The following is a 9,118-nucleotide window of genomic DNA, read 5'->3' as shown; positions in this document are numbered from 1 at the left end:
GTTCAGAGAACCTTGTTGCGTAAGGGCCTCTGCAACATGTGCCTTGTTGATGCATCCATGCTGACTGCTGTTCATTGGCGACGAAGGCTGGAACTTACACGCCAGTACCACAACTGGACGTCCACTGAGTGGAGACAGGTGGGCTTTCCAGATGAATCACGTTTTATGCTCCATATGGCAGATGGTCTTTGGTGTATACAGCGTGTCACGTCTAAAGCTAACACCCTGCAACAACTTTCGGCGCTTTGTGGCCTGGGGAATATTTTCATGGCATTTTCTGGTACAATGGTCAACACACGTTTGTATCTATGCTAGGGGACCAAGTCCACCCTTACATGCAGTTTTTGCCTAGGCACGATGGTACCTACCAGCAGGAAAATGCAACGCTTTACACAGCCCACTTCAAACGTACGTGGTCCGAAGAGCACCACGTTGAGTTTACCGTTTTCCTTTCGCCACCAAACTCTCCGGGTTTAAACCCAGTCGAGAGTCTGTGGGACCACCTCGATCGATCTGTTCGTACCATGGATTCTCAGCCGATAAACCTAAAGCAGCTGGCCACAGCACTGGTTGTCGGCATGGCTCCACGACCCTGTCGGTGTCCTGACTCTCTTCCGCATGTCTCGCAGCGATCCGCATTGCTAAAGGTGGTTATCCAGTCTTTTGTTGCATAATCACATTAATGTGACTGGACGGTGTTGTTGCTGTTGCTGTGTAGGAGTTAGAAGACTGGTTTGATTCAGTTTCACTTCACTACTCTGCCCTAAGCAAGCCTCTTCATCTCTGCAATCACCGTGTATTTGGACGTTCTTACTATAAGCACACATTGGTGTCCCTCTACAATTCCCCCCCTCACACACACACACACACACACACACACACACACACACACACACACACACACACACTTCCTTCCAATTGCTTCCAATTGACTATTCCTTGATGTCTTAGGTTATGTCCTGTTAACCAATCTCTTCTTTTAGTCAGTCTGTGCTATAAATTTATGTTCTCCCTTTTCGATTTAGCAGCTCCTCATTAGTTATTCGGTCCACCTATCTGATCTTCAGAATTATTCTGTAGCACCACACTGCAAAAGGTTCTTTTCTCTTCGAGTCTAAAATGTTTATTATCCATATTATCCATGTTTCTCTTTCGTACAAAGCTACACTTGAGACAAGTACCTGTAAGAACAATATCCTAATGCTTACATTTTAATGTTAACGAATTGCCCTTTTAACGAACACATTTCTTGTCATTAGCAGGACGCATTTTATACACTGTCTACTTCGACAATCGTCAGTTACTTAACTGCCCAAATACACTCCTGGAAATGGAAAAAAGAACACATTGACACCGGTGTGTCAGACCCACCATACTTGCTCCGGACACTGCGAGAGGGCTGTACAAGCAATGATCACACGCACGGCACAGCGGACACACCAGGAACCGCGGTGTTGGCCGTCGAATGGCGCTAGCTGCGCAGCATTTGTGCACCGCCGCCGTCAGTGTCAGCCAGTTTGCCGTGGCATACGGAGCTCCATCGCAGTCTTTAACACTGGTAGCATGCCGCGACAGCGTGGACGTGAATCGTATGTGCAGTTGACGGACTTTGAGCGAGGGCGTATAGTGGGCATGCGGGAGGCCGGGTGGACGTACCGCCGAATTGCTCAACACGTGGGGCGTGAGGTCTCCACAGTACATCGATGTTGTCGCCAGTGGATGGCGGAAGGTGCACGTGCCCGTCGACCTGGGACCGGACCGCAGCGACGCACGGATGCACGCCAAGACCGTAGGATCCTACGCAGTGCCGTAGGGGACCGCACCGCCACTTCCCAGCAAATTAGGGACACTGTTGCTCCTGGGGTATCGGCGAGGACCATTCGCAACCGTCTCCATGAAGCTGGGTTACGGTCCCTCACACCGTTAGGCCGTCTTCCGCTCACGCCCCAACATCGTGCAGCCCGCCTCCAGTGGTGTCGCGACATGCGTGAATGGAGGGACGAATGGAGACGTGTCGTCTTCAGCGATGAGAGTCGCTTCTGCCTTGGTGCCAATGATGGTCGTATGCGTGTTTGGCGCCGTGCAGGTGAGCGCCACAATCAGGACTGCATACGACCGAGGCACATAGGGCCAACACCCGGCATCATGGTGTGGGGAGCGATCTTCTACACTGGCCGTATACCTCTGGTGATCGTCGAGGGGACACTGAATAGTGCACGGTACATCCAAACCGTCATCGAACCCATCGTTCTACCATTGCTAGACCGGCAAGGGAACTTGCTGTTCCAACAGGACAATGCACGTCCGCATGTATCCCGTGCCACCCAACGTGCTCTAAAAGGAGTATGTCAACTACCCTGGCCAGCAAGATCTCCGGATCTGTCCCCCATTGAGCATGTTTGGGACTGGATGAAGCGTCGTCTCACGCGGTCTGCACGTCCAGCACGAACGCTGGTCCAACTGAGGCGCCAGGTGGAAATGGCATGGCAAGCCGTTCCACAGGACTACATCCAGCATCTCTACGATCGTCTCCATAGGAGAATAGCAGCCTGCATTGCTGCGAAAGGTGGATATACACTGTACTAGTGCCGACATTGTGCATGCTCTGTTGCCTGTGTCTATGTGCCTGTGGTTCTGTTAGTGTGATCATGTGATGTATCTCACCCCAGGAATGTGTCAATAAAGTTTCCCCTTCCTGGGACAATGAATTCACGGTGTTCTTATTTCAATTTCCAGGAGTGTAGTAAATCTTTTAGACTGTCTTTAGTGTCATTTGCTAATGGGATTCTCTCAGTATCATCTGATTTAATTTGACTTCATTCTATTGCCCTTACAAGGCGTTATCCCTTGCAACCAACAATTCTTCTAAGTCCTCTGCTGTCTCTGATAGAATTACAGTATCATCGGGAAACTGCCAAATTTTTATTTTTTCTCCCTAAACTATAATTCTGTTTCCAAATTAAACTTTGTTTTCTTTCATTTCTTGTTCAATATACTGAATAACATCATGGATAAGCTATAACCCTTCCTCATGCCCTATACTACCACCTTCCTTTCATACCCCTCGATTCTCACAACTGCATTTTGATTTCTGTAAAAGTTTTATATAACTTTTCGTTTTCTGTATCAGTTCTTAGTACATTCAGAATTTCAAAGAGTGTGTTGCAGTCAATGTTGTCTAAAAGTTTTTGCTAAATATGCATATGCTATAAACGTTTATCTGCCTTTCTTCAATCTACCTTCTAAGATAAGACGTGTTGTCAGTATTTCCTCGCATATTCCTACATTATTACGCAACACAAACTGAATTTCCCTGAGGTTATGCCGAACAGAAGCTATCGCTTGTATCCATTCCCTCTGATCCTTTTCCGATCCTACCTCGGGGAGTCTCTGTGGTGTTCGGCACGAATAGGGATGGGCCAGTGGCTGGTTCTAGCTTTGAGAGCACGCGCTGTGGAGTGTTTTGATGAAAGGATGTTGCGACTGAAACACAAGTATTCTGGTTGGCGACCCGTTCCGGCAAACAATTTTGGTTCTCACAAATGATCAAATTGCAAATATTTATGTGCCTGTCGATGAAAATGGAAGCTTTCGCCTGCTCGAAGACTCCTCAGAGACGTCCAGCCACTTCCGTTTGTGTGTGGCCAACTCACCATTGACTATCATACACAATGTCACACATAGGCAAATTTTTCCTATACACTTTCATTATTACAACATGAATTAATGTCTCAATTTCTCGACGAAATGAAAAGAATTATTATAACATGAGTTTCTATAAGACAAAACAACAGCGATGCAGCAAGACCATCAGATTAAGGCAGGAGAATCGAAGATCTCATTGGCTTTCCACATATTTAAACAATTACACTTGTAATTATTTTATAGTCTTGTCGCTAATACGCGGAGTACGTGGCTTCCGTCCTATCTCAATGTTACGTTAACTTTTCAGTCGTGGGATGGGGTGGCTTTGTTTTTCCAAAGCGCACTAAATTATCATAATATTTATGAATTTTTGTGTTTCCGTTTTAATCTATACGACGCCAAGGCAGACTGTATAAGCCAATGCATTGGTCGGTGAAATGTATTTACAGACCACTTCCTACAGAACCATGCGCAATAAAACACTGTAGAATTAAAGCCAATCGTTGGGATGATAGCCTCTTTTTTCAGTTTTTCAATGCGATTACCCCAAATAACTTCACAAAAGAAAGGTCGCCGCTCATACGAGTTTTTACTTACACTGCTGACCACTGAAACTGCAAAGCAGGAAATGTAGAAAATAACGAAATTTAATCTATTGTGCACGCAAAATATAAAATTTGTGGATGATTTGGGGATCTACAGTTTGCGAAATTTATCACACATAGTTGTCATCTTTAGCAGAAATATCGGCTCGTCTGGCTGTGCATCGAACTGAATTGAGCTCATCGCTAGGTTTAATAAACCATAATGGAAAGTTAGTAGTGGCGCGCCAGTTTCTCTGCAGCTCGTAACCAGATATTTTCTATGGGTGAGAGATCTGCAGATACTAAAAATAAAATCTTCTAGGTCACGTCACGATCTCCTTCACTTTCTTCTACACGATCGACGTTTCGAGAAATCTGTTGGGGTCGTCTTTAGGATCTTATGGTGTTAAAATAAATGTGAATACCAGAAAATCCTGAAGAATATGCCAGCAGAGGAGTCGAACCTTCGATTGTATAGAAGAAATTGAGGAGGAATATGACATGGCTTAACAATGAGGAAGATTTTACCTTCAATGGCAACGGATTCAAAAGCCTGCAGGCTTACATATGGCTGGAAATATTTCTGGCCAGGACACTGGTCGAATACCCACTGTGTGGAGGTAGGTCAGATCTTGTAGATAGATAACTTCACAGAGACCTAGAAAACAGAGCACAGCCATCGGCCTTAACACATAAGAAATGCATCGCCTTTTCTAAACCTGGGCTGTGAGAAACAAGATTGTTGTGTTTTGTACCCAACAGCACCGCATAACAGGTCACAAAAAAAAAAAAAAAGAAATGATCGTATGGCATTGTTGGCCGTGAGGCCCGATTCTGGGGAGTTCGCCCGCCGCATTGCAAGTGACGCCACTTCGGCGACTTGCGAGGCACTGATGATGAAAATGATGACGAATGACACACAACACCCAGTCCCTTGCCGGGAATCGAACCCGGGCCCCCTCCGTGGTAGGCGGTAATGCTACGCTACGGAGGCGGACTAACAGGTCACAATCTGGGCACATCGACGACGATGGTTGCAATTTCCAACGTTCGTTGTTCTCGGATCCTGCACGCACGAATATGCCGACAGTGATGCTGCACGCAGGACCTGTAATCGTATGAAAAGGTAACTTGGTGTCATTCCTGTGTCCATTACTGTCGTTGATCTCACTGCCCTCAGAACATCGGGAAGCCGCAACAATGTGCTGACAGGCGGTGGTGTTTCTGGCGTCATCGCATTTTTCTGTTGATATTTGCCTCGCCGAAAACAGGCCCATTTCCTGATTTAAGGTAGGTAACATGGCTGTACGATGTTGTGCGGCCGAGTGAATAGTATGTAGGGTGGCTCAGCTGCCCCTACTGATGTCGTTTTATGCAACCCGCAATGTTAAATGTGGCCTTTAGAAACCACGCGCGAGATTTTCATATTCTCTCGCTCGCTACTCGCAAACCGCTAGTCCCACAGAAAAAATGAACAAGACTTTTTTAGTAGGAAATTGAATGTAGTTATATTTTGTACCGGGCTACGACTCCGCTAGAGACCGTAGTTTTCGAGTTATGCAAGAACGACGAAGTGACCATCAAACGCACTCTCACTTCAACACTCAACCCCCCGCCCCCATCGGTCAGGATTTATCTATAGTATGTTGTTTGTGGCCATTTGGTCTTCATTGGGTGGCCTTATTACGGCACCGGCTTCGTCGAACTCTTAAAAATTGTAAAACTGACGTTTGTTGAAATTTTACGTAACAATTTTGTGAATTTTAACAGCATTAAATAAACAATTACGTCGTTCTATTCCTCACGAGTTCTACATACGACACTACTGTGCTTGTGAGGGTTAAGTTTGAATCGAATTATCAACGTGAATAATTTTAGTGTCACGTTTAGAAAAGTGTTTCTCTTTCATTACCTTCATGGGTACGTTTAAATTAATAATGTCAACGAAATAGCCGCCAATACTGGTGGTGTAGTAGCCCAATAAATAGAGACCAAAGAAGGTCGAATATCAGGAATAGCTGACGTAGTCGAAAATTTTTGAACAGTGGTAGGAGGGAGTTCCACGAACAAGTAGTGAGGGATGAATGTGGAAGTAGAAGGGGGTTGAAGGTCCTTTTTGTACGTTTTTCCTGAATAATTCAAAAACCGTGGTCTCCAGCGAAAACGTTCCCAGTACAAAATTTAACAACAATAAATTTTCTACGGAAAGATCCAGTTCATTTTTTCTGAAGTGGCAGTCATGGGATCTCGACCAACGCGGGGAGCGGAACGGTAAACCGCAGTCTCGACAGGCCATTTTACTTTGTGCGCTTGCGCTTAAATTTGCGCATCGACGCCAGTTTCGCGCTTGTTTCTTGCTGTCCTTCGTCTACATCTACATCTACATGGATACTCTGCAAATCACATTATTCCAATCTCGTATAGAATGAACATCTATATCTTTCCGTACGAGCACTCATTTCCCTTATTTTATCGTGGTGATCGTTTCTCCCTATGTAGGTCGGCGCCAGCAAAATATTTTCGCATTTGGAGGAGAAAGTTGGTGATTGGAATTTCGTCAGAAGATTCCGTCGCAACGAAAAACGCCTTTCTTTTAATGATTTCCAGCCCAAATCCTGTATCATTTCTGTGACACTCTCTCCCATATATCGCGATAATACAAAACGTGCTGCCTTTCTTTGAACTTTTTCGATGTACTCTGTCAGTACTATCTGGTTAGGATCCCACACCGCGCAGCAGTACTCTAAAAGAGGACAGACAAGCGTAGTGTAGGCAGTTTCCTTAGTAGGTCTGTTACATTTTCTAAGTGTCCTGCCAATAAAACGCAGTGTTGGGTTAGCCTTCCTCACAACATTTTCTGTGTGTTCCTTCCAGTTTAAGTTGTTCGTAATTGTAATACCTAGGTATTTACTTGAATTTACAGCTTTTAGATTAGACTGGTTTATCGTGTAACCGGAGTTAAACGAGTTCTTTTAGCACTCATGTGAATGACCTCACACTTTTCGTTATTTAGGGTCCACTTCCGCTTTCCGCACCCTTCAGATATTTTTTCTAAATCGTTTTGCAGTTTGTTTTGACCTTCTGGTGACTTTATTAGTCGATAAACGGCAGCGTCATCTGCAGACAACCGAAGACGGCTGCTCTGATTGTCTCCCAAATCGTTTTTATAGATAAGGAACAGCAAAGGGCCCATAACACTACCTTGGGGAACGCCTGAAATCACTTCTGTTTTACTCGATAACTTTACTACGCACTGTGACCCCTCTGACAGGAAATCGCAAATACAGCCACAAAACTGAGACATTCCATATTCACGCAATTTCACTACGAGCCGCTTGTGTGGTACAGTGTCAAAAGCCTTCCAGAAAACCAGAAATACGGAATCGATCTGAAATCGCTTGTCAGTAGCACTCAGCACTTCATGCGAATAAAGAGCTAGTTGTGTTTCACAGGAACGATGTACTCTAAACCCATGTTGACCGTGTGTCAATAGACCGTTTCCTTCTAGGTAATTCGTAATGTTCGGACACAATATGTGGCGTTGCAGGTTTAATGCCCAGAACTACACGTCGCAATTTCCCTTCAGCGCAGTGCCAGAAGATCTCTGGCATCTGAACATTTCTGCTTACTGTGGCACTTGGTACAAAATTACAGACCAATGTCCTTAACATCGGTTTGTTGCAGGATTCTTGAACATATTCTCAGTTCGAATATAATGAATTTCTATGAGACAGAGAAGTTGCTGTCCATGCTTCAGCTCGGCTTTAGAAAGTATCGTTCCTGCGAAACGCAACTCGCCCTTTTTTCACATGATGTCTTGCGAACTACGGATGAACGGTATCACACGGATGTCGTATTCCTTGACTTCCGGATAGCATTTGACTCGGTGCCCCTCTGCAGACTCCTAACTCAGGTACGAGCATATGGGATTGATTCCCAATTATGTGAGTGGCTCGAAGCCTTCTTAACTAATAGAACCCAGTACGTTGTCATCGATGGTGAGTGTTCATCGGAGTTGAGGGTATCATCTGGAGTGCCCCAGGGAGGTGTGGTTGGTCCGCTGTTGTTTTCTATCTACATAAATGATCTTTTTGATAGGGTGGATAGCAATGTGCGGCAGTTTGCTGATGATGCTGTGGTGTACGAGACGGTGTAGTCATTGAGTGGCTGTAGGAGAATGCAAGATGACTTGGACAGGATTTGTGATTGGTGTAAAGAATGGCAGCTAACTCTAAATATAGATAAATGTAAATTAATGCAGATGAATAGGAAAAACAATCCCGTAATATCTGAATACTCCATTAGTAGTGTAGCGCTTGACACAGTCACGTCATTTAAATATTTGGGCGTAACATTGCAAAGCGATATGAAATGGGACAAGAATGTAATGGCAGTTGTGGGGAAGGCGGATAGTCGTCTTCGGTTCATGGGTAGAATTTTGGGAAGATGTGGTTCATCCGTAAAGGAGACCGCTTATAAAACACTAATACGACCTATTCTTGAGTACTGCTCGAGCGTCTGGGATCCGTATCAGGTCGGATTGAGGGAGGACATAGAAGCAATTCAGAGGCGGGCTGCTAGATTTGTTACTGGTAGGTTTGATCATCACGCGAGTGTTACGGAAATGCTTCAGGAACTCGGGTGGGAGTCTCTGGAGGAAAGGAGGCGTCCTTTTCGTAAATCGCTACTGAGGAGATTTAGAGAACCAGCATTTTAGGCTGAATGCAGTACAATTTTACTGCCGCCAACTTATATTTCCCGGAAAGACCACAAAGATAGATAAGAGAGATTAGGGCTCGTACAGAGGCATATAGGCAATCATTTTTTGGTTCTGTTTGGTAGTGGAACAGGGAGAGAAGATGCTAGTTGTGGTACGAGGTACCCTCCGC

Source organism: Schistocerca gregaria, chromosome 1 (assembly GCF_023897955.1).
Source record: "Schistocerca gregaria isolate iqSchGreg1 chromosome 1, iqSchGreg1.2, whole genome shotgun sequence".
Taxonomy (NCBI): Eukaryota; Metazoa; Arthropoda; class Insecta; order Orthoptera; family Acrididae; genus Schistocerca; species Schistocerca gregaria.
Note: the sequence above shows the minus strand (reverse complement) of the source record.